Source organism: Mustela putorius, unplaced genomic scaffold, assembly GCF_011764305.1.
Source record: "Mustela putorius furo isolate JIRA1106 unplaced genomic scaffold, ASM1176430v1.1 tig00000193_pilon_pilon_pilon, whole genome shotgun sequence".
NCBI classification, from domain to species: Eukaryota; Metazoa; Chordata; class Mammalia; order Carnivora; family Mustelidae; genus Mustela; species Mustela putorius.
Window position 1 is genome coordinate 1,715,751 of NW_025421309.1, and position 23,035 is coordinate 1,738,785.

At 51.2% G+C, this 23,035-nt stretch overlaps 1 protein-coding gene across 3 annotated transcripts in view; it reads left to right on the forward strand.

Moving 5' to 3' along the window:
- The first annotated feature begins 9,005 nt into the window (after positions 1-9,005).
- CMKLR1 (chemerin chemokine-like receptor 1) overlaps positions 9,006-23,035 on the forward strand; it is a 46,551-nt gene continuing 32,521 nt past the window's right edge. The window contains exons 1-3 of one of the 3 annotated variants that reach the window (XM_004779070.3): positions 9,006-9,349; positions 9,605-9,658; positions 11,251-11,340. The gene's annotated coding sequence lies outside the window, so the exon portion shown is untranslated. The remainder of the gene's footprint in view (positions 9,350-9,604; positions 9,659-11,250; positions 11,341-23,035) is intronic. The other 2 variants (XM_004779071.3, XM_045076736.1) reach the window with 2 other exon arrangements.

Consider the following 23,035-nt stretch of genomic DNA (forward strand, 5'->3'; position numbering starts at 1 on the left):
TTGCTCTGTGTTGTTGAAATTTTCTACATTTTTTTTATGACCCACATAAAAAGGTACATACAGCCTCCTTATAAAAATACATGGAAAAATCTCCATCTTATGCCTGATCTGAGGGAGATTCAAGGAGCTTTGGGGCCAAGAGAGCTTGTCATAAAGGCTTTGAAGGCTCTGGGATCTCTGATGTTTTGGGGACCCCCACCCCACACATTGTGGCAAACCTCAAAATGTCCCTACAGATCCCATTACAGGTGTGCCTTTCTTATAAAAATATCTGAAAAGGCTTTAAAAGAATTCATATAATCAGGGTTTTTTTTTTTTTCCCCGAAGAATAAATTATTCAGCATGTGCTTGTGATTTGGGCTTTTCTATTTCTAAACACACAGGCGCTGTGGACTAGCAGCTGACTCACTAGTGTACTATAGATCGTTCACCAGACATTTATTAATGTTGAGTTTTTAGCTGCCTTTCGGGGTTCTGGGGTCGGTTTGCTTGCAATTTCAGGTTCCGCACCTTTGACAAGCTTGTGGACTTCTGGTCCTGGGCCTCAGTTTTCCTGTATGCAAAATGGGAGCAGTTTAGGAAGAGGCGAGCAGAAAGGAAGGGAGACGCGGAGGACGAGGATCGTAGAGGAAATGGAACAAGATAGCAAAAATCAGTGACTTTGGGTGAAGGTGCAAGGAGTTCCTTGTCCTATTGTTGCTGCCTTTCTCCGAGTTTAAAATGTTAACAAAATGAAAAAAGAAAAAGTTCCCCCTCCCATCGCAGGTGGTGGTGATGGTGGGCCAGGAGTCGTCAGTGGATTGATGGGAAGCTTGCAAAGCCTGGAAGGGCAGCAGGGGCTTAAGGGGTGTGGCTCTGTGCCCCCCCCCCACCCGTCCTCTCTAGCTGAGCAGGTGCTTTTTCATATGCCTTCATATTTGGGGGATCTCTACAGATCCTTCTGGAAGAAAGGTGTCTTCTAAGAAGAAAGCTAGAGACCTGTGGCCATGGAATCTAAAGACTGAGTCCATTGATCTTGGAGGCCTATCATTTTTCTAACAGCAGAGACTAAAGAAGCCAAGTCCCTGGTTGTAAACTGGCAGGTGGAGCAGGAGCAGGAGGTGGGCAGTGGGAGGAGAAAGAGGGCGGTGGAAGAAGTGGCCCAGATGGCGAATTGTGTCTTCGTACAGCCGCCTTGCAAGCCAGCACTCGGCACTCGCCAGCTGCTGCTCTCTGAGCTTTACCAGCATGCATGCTAATCCTGACAATACCCTGTCAGGCAGGTACTATTACTATCCTCATGTTACATAGGAAGAAACAGGGACTCAGAGAGGTGAAGTTGCTTTCTCGAGGTCACACAGCCCAGGGGGTGGCAGAGCTTGGATGCCCATCTGGGCACCTGGTTAGTGTGGCTTAACTTACTCCATGTTAACAACACAGCTAGAACAGGGACTTTGGTGACTGAAGCAGGACTAGAGCCAGGAGACTGGGTGGGGGGTGATGGCTTTCAGAAATGACCCACCGAGCTGTGGCAACACTAGGTATTAAGCGCTGACTCTGAGCCTTGTGTCATATACACACATGCATCATCTCAGAGAATCCTGCAAAGCAGCTCTGCAAGGTTGAAATCAGCATCTTCATTTTGCAGAAAGAGTAAGAAAGGCCCAGAGAAGGCAAGTATCTTACTCCAGGTCACACAGCAAGAAAGTGGCAGGGCTGGCATTCAAACCCAGGTTTTTCTGACCTCGAAAGTCTGTGTTCTTTTTTTTTTTTTTTTAAGATTTTATTTATTTATTTAAGAGAGAGAGAGAGAGCATGCACGAGCCATGAAAAATGGGCAGAGGGAGAGAGAGAAGTAGACTCCCTGCCTAGCAGGGAGCCCAATACAGGGCTCTATCCCAGGAACCCGGGATCATGATCTGAGCTGAAGGCAGATGCAGAAGTCTGTGTTGTTGTTGTTGTTGTTCCTTTTAAGATTTTTGTTATTTATTCAACAGAGAGAGATCACAAGCAGGCAGGCAGAGAAAGAGGAGGAAGCAGGCTCCCTGCTGAGCAGAGAGCCCAATTCAGGGCTCGATCCCAGGACCCTGAGATCATGACCTGAGCCAAAGGCAGATGCCTAACCTACTGAGCACCCAGGTGCTCCAAAAGAAAAAGAAGCCTGTGTTCTTGACCATTAGGCTGGACTGCCCTAAAATGCAATGGCTTTGGTGCTTCTGATCTGTTTCCAGGAGTCCACGGTAACAGCTGGCCCTGGGAAGGGAGGTGCAGGTGTGAAGCCTGGCTCAATTCATCAAAAATTTCCCATGTGGGTCAGGCCCAGTGCTGGTAGCTGGTACAACAGCAGTCCAGGGGTGGAGACAGATGTATACCTGATAAAAGGAAGAGGCAGTGTGATTTGAGAAAGGATGAATGTGTTGGCCAGATACAGACCCTCCTGGCAGGTCAACCTTCCCAGTAGGAGGGGAGAGATGGGGTGCGCCTGGAAGACTGACTGGAGGAGAGGACATCCGCATTTGAAAGATGACCAGGTCACTGTGGCTGGAGGCAGGGTGGCCAGACAGGGTATTTCTGGCAGAGAGGACAGCTCTAGCACAGGTGCAGAGATTTGAAACCACATGATGGATGGGGTCAGAGTAGAAGGAAGGGAAGGGGTGAGCCATGCAGCTGGAGGGATGGGCAGGGCGAGGCCACTATATGTGTGTGCGTGCATGTGTGTGTGCGCGTGCGCACGCGTGTGTGTGTGTGTGTGTGTGTGTGTGTGAATAGCAGGAATGGAGGAGTACTCTGGGAACTGAGAGAACTGTCTGTTTAGGACTTGCTGTGTGGCTTTGAGCAGCTGCTAACCCTCTCTGAGCCTCTGTTCTACTGCCTGGAACATGGAAGTTTTCCCAGACCTGGGGAATGGCCAGCTTGGGTTTGAAAAGGGGCCTCAAACATGCTCCCAGCTCCTCCCATCCCCAGCCTGAAGCAATGGGCTGGAACAACCCTGCTGGTGCCCCCACTCCTCTCAGGCATCCAGAGTGGTCTCCCTTCACCCCTGCAGATCTCTCTGTCCCACTGGGAGGAGCTGGGCTAGGTGGGCAGATTCCTGCTCATAGGGGAGAAATGGGCCTCATCCACCCCCCACCCCACCTCCCCCAGGAAGCCCCCTCCCCTGTTAGGGCTTCCTCACTCCTGGTCACACACACCCCTCAACACTCCCTCTCAGTGCTGTTAACCCTTCCCAGCCTGGACCGGAGCCCAGGGGCTGGATTCTTGCCAAGCAGACAAAATTGGCTGAGCTGCCAGCACCCTCCTACCTCCGCCTCCTTCTCAGTTCCCAAAAGTCAGCTTCTCACTTCTGTACTCTTTCCCTCTGCCTCAGATGGTGTCCAGGAGCCCAAGGAATCCTCCTTCCTCCTCCCTCCCTGAGCCCCATCTACACGACCTACCATTACCTGAACATATACCGCACAGACAGACATCATGTTCCCAATAACATTCTTGGCTGCGGGAGTTACCAATGTCTGATGACGCTTGGCACAGCGTTCCACTCTCCCATCTTGGTAGCCCTGCAGGCCTCCCTGTGGTGAAGAGCCAGAACTTGGCCGTCGGGAAGAAGTCTTTGGGAACGTGGCCCAGCTGGTCCGAGAAGGCTGGTCATCCATCTGCTCATTCATTTAACAAATATTTATAGAACAGGTACTATGGGCCTAGCAGCAGTCCCAGCCCCTGGAGCTTTACGTGTGGATATGGGGACGGATGGTATATTCACAATACGAATGATCGTGGCATTACAAATGAGGTCGGTGCTATAGTGTGGGACAGGATGTCACGAGAATGAATGACAGGGACACTGACCTCGCTTGGGAGTGCAGAGAAAATGACATTTCAATCAATGGGAAGACTTGGGTCCTCCAGTCCTCTTTCAGCTTTGCCATCCCTTTCATTTTTTTTTTCTTTTCTGGGAGATGAGGTTAGGTACTAGGGAGTCATGGAATGTTGAGCAGTGGTGTGGCCTTGAACAAAATGGAACATCGGGTTGGTGGCTCTAGTAGTGCTCCAGGGATGGCTAGAGGGCCTGCATTGGGCAATGCCAGCCTTTTAATGCCCAGTAGAACAGCAAAGTGATCTGACATTCATTGAGTGCTGTGCGCCAGACTGTTCCAGGCCTGTTGTATGTATCAATTCCTTTCATCTTTCCAACAACGGTCTGAGGTAGGTCTTTCATTACTCTTTTGTGCAGAGGAGAAAGAAAGTCTCTCTCTGAGACTCAGAGAGGTTAAGAAAATTGTGCAAGGTCACATAGCTAGCAGGTGAAGCGGGGACTCGAACCCAGAACTGTCTGCCCCCAAAGTCAGTGTTCTGGTCTCTAGAACAGCCCTTGCGTTAATGTCCTCCTGCTCCTCTACAACTTACCACAAACATTGTGGCTTAAAACCATACGTATTTACACTCCTTCAATTCTGGAGCTGGGAAGTCCAAAATGAGACTGAAGGGGATAACACCAGGATGTGGTCTGTAGGGCTGGTTCCTGCTGGAGGCTTCAGGGAGAAGCCGCTCCTTGTATTTTCCAGGGGTGGAGGCTGCTTGTCTTCCTAGGCTTGTGGCCACATCACTGAGCTGTCTGCTTCCTTCCTCATCTTACTGCCTTCTCCCCCCTTTGATTCCTTGCCTTCCCCTTCTGAGGACCCTTGAGTTACCCTGGGCTCCCCTGGGTAATCCAGGATAATCTCCCCCATCTCAAAAGGCACAGTTTTGTCACAAGTACTGAACGAACCAGAGATGAAAAATGACTTGCCCAAGGCCACACAGCCAGTCAGCGGCCGAGACAGAGCTCCCATTCCAGTGCGGTCTGTCCACATCTTAAGCAAAGTCTGAAGTAAGCACAGTGTGGGTTTATAGGGAACCCTTCATGTCACAGAAAGTATCTTCCCCAGCTTCCTGTGGTTTGAGAGCCTCTCCGGTAAACCTAGTTTCACAACTGATAACCAGGGAGAACAAGGAAACCATTTGCTTTAACTAGAGTGTTGGGCATCAGTGAGCACTAAAAATCAACCAGAAAGAGATACCAAGGGGTGTGGGAGTTAAGGTATAAGTTTATCTACACTAGGATTGGTCAATCCATGGGACAGGATGAAGCAGAGCTGGCACTGGCCCCCCAGTCCCCTAGGCCAATGGATGGATTTTTGTTGGAGAACTGAGTGGGATGAAAGAGGCAAAGCCCCTCCTTTAGGTCCAAGGTAGGCATTGCTCATGGGTCACAGTGTTCTTTCCAGCCCCACCTGGATGTGGTCTCAGATTTCCTTTAACACAGAGCTCTAGGATTCCTGAGCCAACCAACTAGATTTGTTTATAAGAGAAATCTCGATCCGCCATCTTGGAACTACACAGCATTTTTGAGGGAATAAACAGAGTCTTCTTTGCCACCACCTATCTTGTGGGTCTCGGTACCCCAATGGTCGGCCTCGGGTTTCAGAATCCTATTTGAAAACAACAACAACAAACAACTCCCCCACAACCATCCACAACCCTCTTTATTCCAAGGAAGAAAAAGGCAGACTTCTCAGCCACATTCAGTATGGTGACCGAAGACCTGTGGCTTCTGACTGGAAGGGGCATCAGGACCCTTGCTGTTCCTCCCTGTGGGCCCAAGTGGGGCTGTGTACGCTGACCCTTACTTTGGGCATCCAGTCCCCTCACTCTCTTAGACTGCCCAGCCAATAAACCCAAACCTCATTACAGCCTTGGGTTGGCTTTGGAGACTGGGGGTGGGGTGGGGGTGGGGCTCCAAGAGACCTGCATTAACAGGATCCAACATCCCCTGAAGGAGGAAGAGGAAATTTCCATAAATCCATCCAGACGCTGAATTCCCTGGCGAGGCTCCCCTTCCAGGATATCCTGAGTGTGCCAGATCTTCCTCAGAGGTGACCTCCCCGTCTCCTCTCCCTCCTCCCCTCCCTTCTCCCCTCCCTCCTCCTCGTCTCTTCTATCTCCTCCACTTCCTCCTCCTCCCCTTCTCTCCTCCTGTCTCCCCTCCTCCTCTCTCCCTGCTCTTCCCCTCCCCCTTTATTTCTTCCCCTTCCCCATCTCTGTCTCTTCCCCTCCTGTACTTCCTCCTACCCCCCCCAACTCCTCCTTCCTCTCTTTCCTCTCCCTACTCCAGTCCCCCTCAGTCCCCAGCAGATTAAGGAAACTGGCTCAGAGAGGTGGGAGGACTTGCCTCAGTCACACAGCTCACAGTGGTGGAAACAGGGATTCGGTCTCATCTGCTCTGTCTAATGTCAGAGCCCCCAGCTCTTGACCGTGGACTCACAAGGTAACTTGTTCCAGGATCCAGGATTTATTCCTTGTGGGAATGTCTGTATCAGTGGTTGTCAAACTTGAATGAGTGTGAGAATTCCCTGGTGACTTTTGAACACACAGCTCCCTGGGTCCCGCCTGCAGAGGTCCTGGTTCCCAAGGTCTGTGGACAGAACTGGCTCGAGAGCTTGAATTTCTATAGCAAGCTTCCCAGCAAGGTGGCAGTGGGTCCAGAATCCACGCTTTGAAAACCATTGGTCTCTATTAATGTCAGACCTTTAGATGGTGCTGTACCCAGTGCTCAGGCCGCTGTCGCATTGTGGAAATAGCTTCACCTTCGGACCAGGATGCTCTGGGGCTCTGATCTGGGACGTCCCTACCTTCTTTGGGTCTAGTGTTCCCAGCTGTACAGTAAGGGCGTGGATGAGATGCTCTTGGTTCCCTGGGCAAGCCTGGCAGCACAGGGAGGAGAGGGGTTTAGAGTTAGGCTGAGTCTGACTTCTGACTCTAGGGAGCTGTGTGACCTTGAACAGTGCCTTAACCTCTCTGTGCTTCCAGTTAGTATCTAGGAAATGAAAGAGATGATCGTTTCTAAGTGTCAGTTTCACTGAACTAACAGTTGGGGATGGTGGGGAGAGGAAGGAGAGGCTCTAAGGCTGGTCAGATGGTGAAGGACAAGTTTCCACAACCACCCCGACCCTTAGGTCTAAAGAAGACAGCATAGGGGCACCTGGGTGGCTCAGTGGGTTAAGCCGCTGCCTCCAGCTCAGGTCATGATCCCAGGGTCCTGGGATTGAGTCCCCCATCGGGCTCTCTGCCCCTCAGGGATCCTGCTTCCCCTTCTCTCTCTCTGCCTGCCTCTCTGCCTACTTGTGATCTCTCTCTGTCAAATAAATAAATAAAATCTTAAAAAAAAAAAAAAGAGCAAGAGACCCTCTCTTCCATCCTTTCTCCATTTTCCCTTCTCCCCCCACCCTTCTCTGTCTTTCCTGCTCCGTCTCTCCCCCTCCCTCCCTCTCTCTCTCTCCCCTTCTTCCCTCCCCATCTTCCTCCCCTTCTCTTTTCCTTTCTACACAAGTTAGTTTTGGCAGTCTTAGCTTTGGAATGAGCCAGACCTGGGTTCAGCCGGGCCTCTGTCTGCCAGCCCCACCTGGGTGCTCTCAGCCAAAGAACAACTCCCCACAGCCCCAACACCCTCAACTGTAGAACAGGTGAATGGCAGGTCCTCCAGAATGGGGGGAGGGTCATGTGACCCATGGAACCGCCCCCACCCCAGCCCCAAGGCGGGGCCATGCACACAGTGGGCCCCTGTTAGTTTATCAGTCTGGAGGCCAAGGGCTGGGCTCTGGACCCAGACAGACTGGGTGGAATCCCAGCTCTCACGCCTATGCGCTGTGTGGCCCACGGCAAGTGACTTAACCTTTCTGGGTCCCCATTTCCTCGCTGATACCACAAGGGCAGAAATAACACCGCCTTAGCAGAAATAGTACCTCCTGAGAATGAAGGAGCAAGTGGCGGGCCAGCACCCTGTCTGGGTGTGCACTCTTGTGTTTATTCTGCTGATGATGCAATCACACGAGCCAGCACCGAGCTTCGCGGCGCCGGGGCCAGACGGAATACGGCTCCTTCCCCAGCTGAGTTTCCAGGGTAAGGGAGACAGAGACTGGAAGGGGAAGGGATGCCCCTGCTGCTGTGGTTGTAGGGGTACACCAGGGGAGCCGAGAGCAGGACCCCAGTGGCGGGGGAAGGCTTCTGGGGAGGTGGTCCCTAAGTTGAAACTTGAAACTAGTGAGTCGGCCCCTCTGAATAATAAAACGTATGTTCATAGGAATTTTGGATAAGAAAATAATCGGACAAGTGTGAAGTGGGGCATTTATTATAGTCAAAGAGTTGAAAAGAACCTAGCCAGTCACCCAGAAAGTGTCAATTCAAGAAACCTATATAAGTAGTAAACTGCATGGGGGGGAGGGGGGTGAGTTAAATAAATAAATAAATAAGCAAACCAGTACATTAATTCAATGAAATTGTTTAAGTTGTGTACACACACACACACACACACACACCCCTATCACTGAATGAAGGAATTTACAGTTTGGAACGCGGAGCATGACCGAGCCATTTTCCACCGAGATGTAGCATATATGTGTGTGTGTGTGTGTTCATACCGAAGTGTTAATGATATTTCTCTCTGGGGAGCAGGGCTTGGAATGAAAGCAGGATTTATATTTAAACAACACAGGGCCTGAACGTAGTTAAAGGTTTTGATGTGTTTTGTCAGACAGCTCTCCAGAAATGGTCTATCAAGGTGTATTGCAACTATGCAGATTTTTTGCTTCCCGGTGACATTTACTAAAACCAGACATTATGAAACATTTTCATCTTTGTTCATTTGACACTATGAAAACCCAAAAAACAAAAAAACCAAACTCATTGCTGTTTTAATTTGAAAAAAACAAAAATTAAAATAAGGAAAGGGGAGCACAACTAGGGGGCCAGGAAGGGCATTCCGGTGGAGAGAGCTGGCCCAGGCTGGTGGGATATCCGGCAGCTCCCGAGACCCTTATAGGGGGCGGCTGCCCTTCCCACAGCTGCCTGGGGCTCGCATGTGCTCCTGGTTTGCACTCAGATGGTGGGCACTGCTCCTAGCTGGGCTCCGCCTGCCAGAGGGGTGGGTCATTCCCAGTGGGCCTTGCCACCGGCCACCCAAACACCACCCACAATCCCGGTCCCCGCTGGCATGGCCGCCAGCCTCCTCTGGAGGCCCCCACTCCACGCAGCTGGCCGCCCCCGCCCTCGGCCAGCCCAGTTTCCTGCCCCTCCCTCCCTCTCTCTCACTCTCTCTTGCTCTCTCCTCCCTCCAGCTGTTCCTCTGGCAGAGTTCTGTCCCATTCAGGCTAGTGAGGAGCTCGGGACAGCACGAGGTCTCCTGGAGAGCCTCCTGAAGGCTGAAGCTATTTTGGGCTGGGTGGGGGGCATCCCGTGGCCGAGAGAAAGAAGCTGGACCACATAGGTCCCCTACACGGCCTCCAGTGGCCTGAAGCCCAGGGGGGCCCTTGGGAAGACCCAGGCGGAGACCAACCACAAGGTAGCATGCTTGCCTTTGACACTGTCTGGAGGGGCCAGCCAAGGGGAGAGTCCTAGAGAGAGGAGGTTCTGCTTAGCATTTAATGTTTGTCAAAATGAAAACCTGTTTTTTCAGATTTCCGAAGTCATGCATGCTAATTGTAAAAAACAGCAGGGTCACCCTATTTTTAAAAGCGGCGAGCTCTGTGTTTTCCTTCATGAATGTTCACAGCTACGAGGCAGGTGTTTCCCTCTCACAGGTGTCCTCATTTTACAGGTGGGTGAACCAGGGCCCAGAGAGGGAAAGGCAGTGGCTCAGAGCGGCAAGACGGTAAGTGGGGGATGGTGGGGCAGGGAGCAGTGAGGGGAGGTTGAGATTGGAACAAAGCCGGTGTTACCGGCACAGACCACTGCCTCCGTACAGAGACTTTGAAGGATGGCCTCACTCAGAGGTGGCCCTTCAGGGGGCTCTCTCCGTCGCTCCCACACTTGCTCACTCACTAATTCATCTTGAGAGCCTACTAGATGGCGCAGACACAGCTAAGGATGTAGGTGTGGGCTCGCACACACATGTCCAACATCTGATTTGGCAACCTCCCTTGTCTTGCACAGGGACTGTGCACTCCCCTCTGTATTCCTCCAGGATGCATCTTAATGGCTGCATGGAAAGGCGTCTTGGGATTTATGTAACCGCTTCTCATCGTGGTTGCTTCCTTCTTTTTTTTGTTGTTTTGTTTTGTTTCTTTTTTCCATGATTACAAGCGGTGCTCTTTCGTGTACATCATCTTTGCATGTCTGGCCTCTGGATACTTTTCCAAAGGCCAAATCCCTGAGCCAAAGGTGTGCCTGTTTTTAAGGTTTGTGAAGCTTCTAACCGCTTCCCTCTACATTTCGTTATTAACGCTGATCACCTGCTGTAAGTTACTTGTCCATTTTTCTTTTACGAGCCTATGGTTCAAGTCGGCTCCCATGTTTTTTTCTGTCAGTGTGTTTATCTTTGGCTGATTTTTAACAGTTCTTTGTATATGGACAAGAGTTCTTTGTATATGGATAGCACTCCTTTGGCAGTGCTATCTGTTGAGCACACCTGCCCTCCCCTCTGCTCTGGCTGGCACTTGGGCACTGTGCTACTGTTGAAACGAGTACGCCGGAAAGGCTCGCCTCGAGCAAAGTTAAGAACAACATATCATAATCCAGTAATCACTGCTCGCTACAAGTCTGATCCCTCAGACCAGCCTGTGGTTCCGATAGGCCAGCGAGGAGGGGGTCAGGTTTTGGGTCTGTCTTCTTTTTCTAGCAAGAGGCCTGATCCTGCCCTCCCTTTTGGCAGCCCCTACTTCCTTTCAAAGAGCGATCTCACCTGTGGTTCTCGCCGTCTCTCCTTTCTCCAGTGTCCCATGGTGGGAGGGGGGATGCTTGGCGCCTTCTCAAGAAAGAAGGCTTAGCTTAAACCAGGGATGCTCAGACGGTGGGGTGTCAGGCACTGAGAAGCCCACAGGAAGAGTTCCCTCGTGGTACCAAGGACTTTCTCTGGACTCTGCCAAAACTTCAGGGAATAGGTAAACTTGACTTTGGGCAAATCACTCCTCTCTCTGGCTTGACCCTTTCTGGGAGGTCCCTCTCTCCATGCCTAGTCTTGTCTGTCTCTCCTGCCGGCCTGGGGCTCCTTGAGGCCAGACTTGGGATACTTACACTCCTCTCTATATCCTCTGGGTGCTCGGTAAATGTTCTTGAATAAGTGAAGTAAATAGGCCTCAGTTTTGCCATCTGTAAAATGGGACTGGAAGATCAGACAATGTCTCATCCCTCAGGTGTTTCCTTAATTAAATCTTCCTGGTTGGCAAACCACTTTACTGCCATGTTTTTCTTGAATCCTTACTGTGGCTGCGTGATAAAGATATTATTAACATGTCCATTTTACAGATGAGGAGACTGAGCCCTGGGGAGGGGTTCTGATGTTAGACCTCCACGAAAGGCACTAGAACATTGTGGCTGCAGCATGAGTTTGTTTGGGTAAGTTTGAACCCCATCAGCCCCCTGCCAGCTGAGTGACATGAACAAGTTATCTGTATGCTCCAGTCTCCTCATCTGTAAGACAGGGATATCATAAAGACTACATGAGATCACACACGTGGAACAGTTAGCAGAGGGGTCATCACGTCGTAAGGAGCTCTAGCAACGTAGGCCAGGAGTCTTTGATCATTTCTACACCATACCTGCTGTCCATACTTTCAACACCCATCTGAGCCAAATAGAAATTATTATTAATTTCTTTACCAGTGGAGTATTAATGCTCAGATACCCATCAGGTTACAAAAAAATCCCTCAAAGCCTGTTTCACTCACTCTGAGGTACCCTGCACGAGCATGGTTATTACTGCCCATAATTATTTTCATTTTCCAGGCTACAAAGTAGACTTGGGGCTTCTCAAAGTGTGGTCATGGGAATGCTGGCATCGGAACGATTATGAATAATATCATTCATCCCGAATAATCGTGGATATCTCCTAAAGCTTCAGTTTGGGCAGTCAAGAGTCTCCACGCGAGGCGTGGGAGTCTGCACGTGGCACCAGTTTCCCAGATGATTCAGATGTACCCCAAAACTTGAGGGCTACTGAGCTAGAGGATGTGAACATCTTTTCTGTTTGCCTTTTGTCCAGGTTTCTGGGTTGTTTATTGCACGCTGAGGTTGAATTTTTTTCCCTTTCTAAGCAAATATCTACGCACTTCTGTGAGCCTGTGTGTCTGTCCTGTGTCAGCAGTTGAGGCCAGGAGGCCTGGTGCAGAAGTGAAACTTTATCTTGTAGCACCATAGACAGTCGGAGCGTGCTAGCCGGCACCCAGTGTGTGGGCTTTGAAATTATTTTAAGAAACAGAAATCTTTCCTGCAATGAAGACATAGGGAGGACGGCAGTTGGAATGCAGATACAAGGCATGTTATTCTAGTTGAAACAGAGGTGGAGGACTCCAGGCTGTGTTCATGGAACCTCACTCTTGGAGCTTGGTGGGGCAGGTTGAAAATGGCATATCTATTCCAGACTGATCAGAGACCAAAATTCTGGAGCTTTGCAGAATTTGCTTCATGATCTTATGCAAGGTATTTTCACTCCATGGCCATAATCATCTCATGTGTGAACAAGGAGGTTGAAGGTTGTATTAGTCAGGTAGTAGCTGCAGTAACAAATAGTCCCAAACAAGTATAACAGCTCAGAAAAACAGATGTTTATGAGAAGGCAGGTGTTTCTGCATGAGGGAAGGTCCTCTTGCATGCTTGTCCCTACTGTCCCCTTGGACATCACACCTGATGAAAGAAAGCATGGAGGTGTGTGGCATATTTGCTTCTTCACTGCCCTCTGCCACATGGGAGAACTAGTCATATGACCAGTGTAGTCACAAAGGAGGCTGGGAAATGGAGTTCTTGGCAGGGTGGTTCTATCCCAGTGCCTGCTGTATGCTGTGGAAGGGGAGGATGGATTTTTGTGGACAGCTAGTTGTCTCTGCCACAAATGTGGTATCTTTGGGTGTCTCCCATTCTCTGATTTTCAGTCTAGATTTTCACTAACATGGTGCTAACAAGGTGATGTTGGACCCACAAACACTTTCCTATCCTAAAGATAATCCCCATCATCAGATGTACTGAGTAAATGCCCATGGTCCAGACCCATCAACGTGGGTTTCCCTGGAACTTAGGCAACTACTATTCTCTTTCCCTCCTGGAATACACAAAACAATTCTCTTGAGCACAGCACACTTCCTGAGCCCAAGGCTTTCATATCCAGTATCGCCCTACAGACTGACCCGGAAAGGCTCCATGATTATCATCCCCATTTTAGAGATGAAGTGATTGAGGATCAGAGAGGTAAAGGGACTTGCCTAAGGTCACATACCTCATAAGCAAAAGAGCTGGAATTTGAACTCAGATAATCCTAGTCCTGTCCTGAGGTGGCATCGCATGTTCGATGTGTATGTGCAAGTCCGTATGTGTGCATGTGTGTGCGTGCTCCCATGTGCATGTGTGTGGTTAGGGTAGGGGGTCTCCTTGGGCTGCATCCCCCAGGGCTGGGCATGAGGAAGTAGAAGTGTAAGGAATTCTCCATATCGTGAGCATGGGCTGTGCTGGCCGGTCATAAGGCAGCTGGGTGGTTGTCCTGGCCTGGGAGATCTCAGTGTATCTAAGTGTCACAGTCACTGACCAGAAAAAAGGGAAGGGGATGGTGCGTGAGGACACAGACTGAGGGTGTCTGGATGGGACTGAGGCCTCAAGTGGGCCACGCACATAGTGGGTGGTGGGAAAAATTTCTTGCGTGAATAAGCCTACGGAGAAGTAGAAGCTGGACCAATGTGAGAACCTTAAATGAATCGGGCCCAATCTCTGGTCTGAAGGCCCTTCGGGGGCGAGAGGGAGGCAAATCAGTAACAACTGACTTTTCTTTATTCACCCAACAAACATTTCTTAGTACCTACTATGTGTCTGACACCCCTCAAGGCAGAACGAAGAAAAAGACACTCTTCCTGCTTCAGTGGAACTTTGGAGAGGCTGCGGGCTGTTTATGGTTGCCCCCACTTTAGACAGGAGGAAGGTGAGGCCCTGATTGGTTCAGTGACATTCCCGAGGTCACTTGGTGGGAGTAGGACCTGGGCTCCTAGTTCTCAGTCCAGAACCCATCTTTGTTCCCTTGGCCGGGACTGGGATGCAGGGAAGGTGCCCTCTGGGTTGATAGTCACTTTGTGCTGCCTATGGATGGTCATCAGGACAGGTTGGTTTTAGGCAAAATTAGGAAACCTTTTAACTTACTTCTCTTTTGGAATTTCTGAAGTTTTGCAGTGATGGGCACAAGAGAATCCAGAAAGTAGAATTTCTTGCCCGGCTGGGTGGAAGGGAGAGGTGGTCATTCTACCCGGTGCAGTCCAAGAAGGGAAGAACGAGTGGTCATAGAATCCACAGCCACTTGCTCTAGAGTTTAGAGCCCATCTCTGCTCCCTAACATCCTGTCACCTCTGTGTCCTCCTCTGTAAGACGGGTGTACTTCAAACACCTCCTTTATGGCATCATGGGGGATCACATGAGTTAATATACGTAAAGCACAGCATGGCGCACGGTCAGCTTAATGAAGACCTTTCTATTGTTTACTAGGAAAGCAGGCATGGAAATTTGCCTTTGCACACCTGGGTCCCTATGGGAGTCTGGCACCTTGTGGTCTTGGGTCCCCAGGTGGGAAAAGGTCATTTGGGTGCATCTCCTGGCTTCATGCTTTGCCCCTTGCAGAAGCCCTGGGCTGGGGGTAGTGGGGGAGGCTTAGGCCTTGTTCCGCAAACCCCCCCGCCCCGCCCCGTCAAAAGCCACTCTGCAAGCTTGGAAGTACCAGCAGCTGACTCAGCAGGGGGAGTCAGCGACTACGCAGGCAACATGTCAGAATCAGTTCTGCTTTCTTGAGGTTCATGACTCGGATCCTCTGATCCCAGCCCTGGGGACAGCTCTTATGTAAGGAGATGGTTGGGTAAGGCAACTGGGGCAAAAGACCATGGCTAGTGTCTTCAGGTTTTCCTCTGGGAGCCTGGGCCCAAAAGGACAGGAGAGCTGGGTTTGGCACCAGCCACCTGGGTGAGCTCGGGGCAGCCTCAGGTGCTTGCTGTCTCAGTGTTGCGGAGAGCCCGTCTGCAGTGCTCAGGAAATGATCATGGTGGCAATAAAAGAGAGGGGGACGTACAACACGCACCCATCCCTTGTTACCTGGATTTGTTGGAACGGCTGTCGGCATCTATGAAGTCCTGAGTATGCGAGGAAGAGCTCAGGGAGTCAGTGTAGGAGTTCAGTCACTGCTGTTGTAACAAACACCATAGGTGTAGTGGCTCAAAACCAGGCCCATGTCTCAGCTTAAGGTTCTGGAGGTCGGAAGGCCCAAACAGGTAGCACTGGGCTGGAAGCAAGGTGTTGGCAGGACTGGGTTCCTTTCAGAGGCTCTAGAGGACAATCTACCCCATCCCCACCTTTTCCAGCCTCAAAAGGCTGCTAGATCCACAGTGCGTTTCTTCATCTCCAAAGCCAGCGGCAGTGGGTTGAGTCCTTCTTACGTGGGGTTGCTCTGACTCTCCTGGCCCCCTCTTTCATTGAAAAGGACCTGTGCGAGGACTTTGGGCCACCTGGATAATCTGGGATAATCTCTCGATTCTCAAGACCCTTGACTCAATCCCAGCTGCAAAGTCTCCTTTTAACACATCAGGTAACATATTCTCAGGTTCCAGGGGTGAGGACACGGCATCTTTGATGGAGGGAGGCATTATTCTGCCCACCACAGTGGGGGACATCTCAAACACTGTTCTGGGTCTGTTTCCTGAACTGGGAAATTGAGAGTTCAATTTGGTGGCCGCTGCTGCAGTGACAGCTGGCTCAGTGAGGCACGGACCCGTCAGAACAGATGTGGGTGTGAACCAACCACGAGGCTGTACTGGGGTGTGTGGGTGACCATCAAGCCTGACCGAGGCCCCGGGCTTTGGCCTCATTCAGCCTGGATTCAAATTCCAGCTGTGCTACTTACAAATCCTGTGGCTCTGAGCCAGTAAGTTTCTCATCTGTGAAATGGGATGGCAAGCTATAAGTCAGGGTAGTGGTTAGAAAGAAGTGAAGGTGTCCACGTCTCGTGTGGAGCATGGTGTCTGGAACCTGGTAAAGGACTCAATGTGAACTAGTGATCCTTCTGGTGGTTGGGCCTCTACGTCTGGCCCTGGTGATTTCTAGACGGAGAACCCTTCTGTTTCTGCCCTGTGCTGGGGTGGGGGGGAGATGTAGCCTGGCTCCTGGGCTGCAGGTACCCTCAAAGAAAGAGGGTTCATTGTTGGGAATGTGTATGCCAACTCATGCTTAAGTTTGGGGGTGGTGGTACCAGATGCCCAGCCAGGCTTGTGTTCAACTAGAAGTTTCTCAGGCTCTGACATGGCTCCAGGGAGGGGCCATCTTACCCCTTCTGCTGTAAGACCCTACAGCTCCCTGTCCTGCTGTTCTACCCATGGGGCTCAGTTTCCTCCAAGTCTGTGTCTTTTTGAGTTTCTCTTTCTATTTCTGGCTCTGCTCCTAATTGTGCCACACTCTCTGTATTGTCTGCTGGAACAACCCAAGAGGGCCCACTGGATTCGTGGAGTCCTACTGGGATCCTGATTTCTCTCTGATGGATTAATCTGGTAGGCCCAAGACAAATCTCTAATTGACAAGGAATCGAATTGACATCGATCTGACATTGTCTAGTCCAGGGATGGAGCTCCACACTCCTCACTCATGAGCCACGGCAGACATGGATCTGTTTCAGTTATTTATCTCTGTGATTCAGATCATTCCAAAATGTGAAATGGCTTCAAATGACTTCTTTTATTCACCGTTCTGTAGCTGGGCTGAGTTCTTCAGGGATGACCCATGTCCATTCCTTGGGGTCTCTGTCGGGTCACTCATGGGCTGTGATCAGCCGGGAGCTTGACTGGGGTGAGGCTCCTTAAGATGGCCTCATGTCCTGCGGGGACGTGTGCTGCCTCTCCCCACATGGCACCACTTCCTGGACTTCTCTCCCTGGGGGCTCAGGACCCTGGGAGAGTGAAAGCCAAAGCTGCCAGGCCTCCTGAGATCTAGGCTTGGGGTTGGCAAGCATCACTTCTGCCACACTTCGTTGGTCACAGCACATCACCAGCCCAGCCCAGACTCAAAGGGAAAAGCAGTAGGGTTCACCTCTTGATGGAGGAGCAAAGTGCATCTATGGGAAGGGGATGATGTTAGGGCCCATCGGTGATAATGAGCTATCAACCAGATTTGACCTTAAAATTCGGTGGATGACGATGGTCATCTGAGATGATCATGTATCATTCCTGAGTGCCTTAGTCTGTTGGGGCTGCTCTCACAAAATACCAGAGACCGGGGCCTTGTAAATGTCAGACACTGATGGTTCATAGTCCTGGAGACTGGAAGTTCAAGGGTCAGGGTGCTGACGTGGTCAGGTTCTTCTGGGCTACAGATGGCTGACCTCTCACTGTGTCTTCACACAGTGTCTTCCACTGGCTGAGGGAGCTCTCTGGGGTCTATTTTATAAGAGCACTGATCCCACTCATTAGAGCTCTACCCTCATGACCTCATCGCCTCTCAAAGACCCCACCTCTGAATACTGTCACACTGAGGGTTAGGACATCAACATACGATTTGGGGTGTGGGGAAGGGGCAGAGGGGACACAGACATTCAGACCAGAGGCCTGAGTGTGAGTTAGTCCCCCCTTTCACTGCTCAGATGGAGAAACAAGCTCGAGAAAGGGAGAAGGACTTGTCTAAAGGGGCCCTTGAAGGTAGTGAGAGAACCAGGATAGAGCTTCTGTTCCCCCCCACCACCAGCATTTATTGAGCACCTACTGTGTGCCAGGAACATGGCATCCAGGGAGAGACCAGCCCTGCCCTCAGGGGGCTCCCAGTCACTTGGGAAGACAGGTATGTAAACAGAGTGGGGTCCCTCCAGCCGGAAGGTTGGCTTTCATGGCGGGGTGCACAGCGCCAATTGCTCCTGGGTCATGATCACCCATGATATTTCAATCCATCATCCATTCACAACAGTAGCTGAACCCTGGTCATTTGATTAAAAGCACATTGTTGGTGGTTTTTTAGTTTTTCTGTTTTTGTTTTGTTTTATTTTGTTTTTACAGATTTTATTTATCTATTTGCAAGAGAGCAAATGAATGGGGGGAGGTGCAGAGGAAGAGGGACAGGCAGACTCCATGCTGAGCATGGATCCCAACTTGGGGCTCAATCCCACAACCTGAGCCAATACGGAGAGTTGAGTGCTCAACCAGCTGAGCCATCCAGGCCCCCTGAAAGCATATCGTTAAATACACTCAATGCGCCCAGTACTATAGGGGCAAAGAGCTTTGCTGGGGGTGCCTTTGCTGGGGAAGTCTGGAAATAGCACCTTGAGAAAAAAGTGCAGATTTGAGCAGGCTCCAAGGATGAGTTGGCTTTCAATGAGACCTCTAGTTGGCTGGAGCAGAAGCTGGCCAGAAATAAAAGATATTTCAGGTAGGGAAAGCAGCATGAAGAGAGATTTGGAAACTTCATGAGCCTGGGGTGTCTGGTGTGGTGGGCGGAAGCAGGGAGTGGCCGGGGGGAGTCTGGACACTCTGCGGGGTCTTGAAGATCCCACCCAATTTTCTGGGTGGTCCAAGGCTGCTAGTATTCACCAGAACAGCATCCTGTTGTCCCAAGGCTCACTCTTTCCAAACTCTGTGCTTAAGCTCAAACGTTTGAACAATTGAAGATTCCAGACAACCCCAAGCTAATTGAGTTTGAGCTTCCAACTTGGCAGAGGGCATGTTGGTTTGTGGCTCTATCTCTTGGGTTGTCTGGTCCAGAAACCAGCTTGGAAAAGAGAATATTTCTTTGCATTGGTGGCTTTTGTGACAGAATGATGGGTCCGCTCTCCTCCTGTGCCTGGGACTTGCTGACGGATGGAAACGCGGAGCTTGGGGCTAAAGAAAGTTGATTTAGGCTGGCACCCGTGGTCAGCCTGGGATTGTTTACTGTGGGGAGACTTTGCCAATGCTCCACTGGAGCCAGACTGAGCCGGGCTGGGAGCCGAAGGGCCCACCGGCCTCCCAGAGGCAGGGGAGGTAGAGCTGACGTTGAGAGAGTCTTTGGGGGAGTGAAGGCAATCTGCAGTCTCTTTTCTCGCTGACTTGTCTCACAGGGGGCCCTTTCAGCTGTCAGGGATTTGGGTCATGAAGAAAAAGGACGTTCCTTGAGTCAGAATGGGGCATCCATCTGGTGCATAGAAGGAGAAACTCGGCCAGTTCACAGACCTGTTTTGAAACCCGTTTCTGCTTGCTGGCTGTGAAATGCAGACAAGATCACTTAACTGCTCTGTGCCTCAGTTTCCCCCACTGTAAACTGGGGATCACCAGGGTGTTACATGGCTTACATGAGATCATGTATGGCCCAGAGGTGGGACTGAAAAGCACTGTGGCCTCTGCATGAGGGGGCCGGTCTCCAGTGGCTCAGAATGGTGATGGGGGAGTAGGGACCAGAAGTCCCGAGCCAGGAGGGGCTGAGAAATGCCAAGTGTGGACCATGCCAGGGTAATGTTAGGCCCCACACTTTCCCCTCCATTTCCTGCCTTGGCCCCAAAACATGGCAGGAGTGGGTGGGGACCTTGAATCACCAGCCTCTCTTCTCTTGGGGGATGCTGGGCCTGCCTGGCCTCAATGGACCTTTCTTTTTCTGATCCTTCCCCCACTCCATTTCCTCCTGTGAAAAACCCCAGCCATGAAGGAAATCTGGAACAGGGCTCTGGGGAAGGGCAGGGCAGCTTCCTGGAGCCTGGCTGGGCGATGGCTCTCACCTCACCCTCGCCAATTCCTGGCAGGCCTGGTGGTGAGGGCCCTGGTCAGGCTGGGGTCCCGGGCCTCCTCCCTGTCCAGCCTGGCTGGCCCCGGCTCCACAGTTTCTGTTTGCTCCACGTTCTCGGGCCTCTCCCAGCGCTGGCATCTCATGTTTCCCGGGAAGCCATAACACCCAAAGTTCTTCCTTCTCAGAGCTTCTTGTGTTATGTCCCTTGCCCCAGGGGACAGCTAGCTTCCACTGGCTGAGTCCCTGCTGGGCTTCTGCCCCATCCCACTTCCTGTCTTTCAGATTGTCTTCTGGGGCCAGTAGGCACCCCCTAGCCTGTATGCAGCATACTTTCCTATCCAGGATGAGGCTCAGAGAGGGAGGTCAGTTGCCTAAGGTCACACAGGAGATGGGCCCCTGACACCTCCTTCTCTACCTGCCCCTACACCTAATTGTATCCCACATGGCTCTTCTGTTTTCCTGGCCCCTTTGTCCAGAGTCTACCTACCCTCCTCCTTTGTGGCTTCTGGGCCTTTCTGCCTTAAGTCTGCCTCACATCCTCCCTATTCCAACTAGGGCTATCTCTTATTCTCTTATCTCTTTTTCCTTTTTTTTTTTTTTAAATCAAATGCCCCGTTCTGTCAGAAGCCCATTCTCATCCAGGTGTCCAGTTGAAAACCAAAGCAATCCAACTCATTCACACTGAGGTATTTACAAGTAATGACAGCTCACCAGAGTGGGGGTTTGTGAGCAAGGTGGCTTGAGTCAGCGGAGAAAGTCTGTGGTGGTGGACATCCAGGCACTGTGGACACAAGGCTAAAGGAGCTTTTGACCAGGGATTCCCAGGCAAGCCAGCAGCAGCTCTGTCTTCTTCCAGAGATCCGAGGACAGGCAGTTACAGAATCAATTTCATAGAAGTGTATATTTCCAACTTCCTCACACCTTCGCCAGAGAGGGCTTCTCTGTCCCTCCTTTTTCTTGTAGATAGAGTGGCCAGAATTGAGCCTTTTCCCCCCCCTGTGACGAAGCTGCACTTTAGCAGCGTGGGAGGCCATGGGGACCAGTGTCGCAATCTGGGCACACCCCATGTCTACAGGGTCCGCCCTTCTGCCACTTTCTCCCAGAGCCTGGGGGCAGAGGTACTTGCCACAGCCATGTCCTGGATCCTAGGTGAGGAGCCTGGTGCCCCTGTCACCCTTCACTGAACTAAGAAAACTGTCCCCCGATGCGGGCATTGGTGGGGAGCCTGGAGACTGGGCAGGTGTGGGGAGAAGCCCTTCTGGTCCAGGTTCGTCTGGAGAGGCAGGGGGCATGGCCAATGGTATTTCCAGAATCCTACTCACTGTCTGGTTTCACAGTCCTTGACTTCCTAGCTATGAGACCTTGCTTTCCTTATCTATAAAATGGGGGAGAGGTTGACACTGCCTCATAGGGATTTTGGGATTGGGGAGATAGATGTAGGGGAGGGCATGTTTTATGTTTTATATATATTTTTTCCCTTTAATATTTGCCACCATCAGCTGTTCAAAGGAAGAATGTGGAATGGGGCGTCCACACATAGCGTGTGTGCAGCTCCGGGGCCCAGTGATCAATAAATGCCCAGTGTTTGCGATTTCGCCACTAGCGGTCCGGTCCAGTCTGTATCCCTAGCGATGAGGTGGCTTTGGGAAGAAGCTCTGCTCCTTTCTGCTTTCTTGCTGTGAGGGTTTGAGCAAGTTGCTTCACCTCGTTGAGAGCCATGTTCTTGAAGACTTGAGGTGCATTGAGAGGGTGGTTGAGAGGGCACAGGGGTGAAGTTGAAAGTGCTCCTGGCTCCAAGGCAGTGATAGGCTTCTGGAACCATTTGAAACTGTCTCTCTGGGCATCATCTGGCTCCTCCAGGGGTGGGCGGCGGTGGGGGGGGGGTGCTGCTGGCTGGTTTCTCCCTTCCATGTCATATGGAAATGCTGCAGGCATCTTGGGACACTCACATTCCTGAGGGGGCTCTAAGACTCGAGGATCCTGGGCTCTGTCCCCGGACATGGGGTACAGAGCCAGGCCACTCTGAGGAGCTGGGACAAAGGCGGGCTGGCCCTTGTCTTCTCAGTGTACTTCCCTGCCCTATGACCGCTTGCCTCCTTCTCACTCTCCCTCCTCCCCCCTCCCTCCCCTCCTCTCTCCCCCCTTCCCCTATCTTCCCAAGCCAGTGCTCTAAGTTCCAGAGGCTGAGTGGACATCTTTGGGCAAAAGCAAGCACTTTCCTTGAGATGAGGGAGGGTCTCTGAGGCTCTGGGTGCCAGCTGGGCTCTCTGACTTCTGTCTGGGAGCTAGCTGAGATAAGATGCCAGGAAAAAAAGAAGCAGGCCTCAGTGGTCCAGGAAACTTGTCGCAGGCACCCCACAGCCCTGCGCACATTGTGGGCACTGCACAGGTGCCAGTGAGGGGGGATGGACCAGCGAGCCCCAACAGTGGAGGGGCACGCTTCGGGAACCATAGTCTGGAGCATCGCCTCAAGACCCCTTCCTTTCTTAGCAAAAACCGAACACTCACTAAAGTTATTTGGAGGTTGTGTGCCTATTTTTAAAACATAAAATTATTTTGAGGGTGCTTTGTTTAAACAAACAAACAAAAAGGCATGGAAATTTTGCATTCAGTGCCGTAATATTCTCCTGCATTTAAAGACAGAAATTGTGACACTCAGAAATCTTTGGGTCAGCTCCACAGAGGGGACCTTCATCTGTGTTCTGGTTTCCTGTCTCTATGGCTCATTCAGAGAAATTTGGGGTAGAAAATGCATGGATCGTCAGGTTTGACGGGGACAGTGACAGACACTGACTCTTCTTCCCCACCCCACCCCCATCTCTCCACTGTGTATTGAGGAAATAGGCACAGAGAGGTTAAGCGACTTGCTCAGAGTCACACAGCTGGTAAGCAGCAGAGCTAGAGTTTGAAGCCAGATAGCGTTCGCCCTAACACTTCAAGAGATGCTAGCCCTTGGGTGAGTCCCTGTTCCCCTTTCCCTGCTGCATCTATGGCTGGGCAGCTGGGGCAGTTTCCTGGACATCTGAGATCCACTTCCTTCCACTGCGTCGCCTCCGGTCGCAATCAGCTCCCAGACCTAAGAACCACGAAGAACCCAACTAGCGCCTGAGGCTGCAAGGATGCTCCCCTCGGAGACAGGGACAGTTTTGCCCAAAGATGCAAACTTTCGTATTCCCCAGCTTGAGTCCTGGACCTCTGGCCTGGGCTGGGTCTCTCTAGAGGAAACAGCCTGTGTGCCTTTCTTCTGAGGCAATGGCCAGCCTCTTTCTCCAGGTGGTTTGGCTTCTTCCCAGTGTCCGGCCCTTGGCTCTTTGACTGCTATCCGTGAGCCAACTGTGAGTTGGCA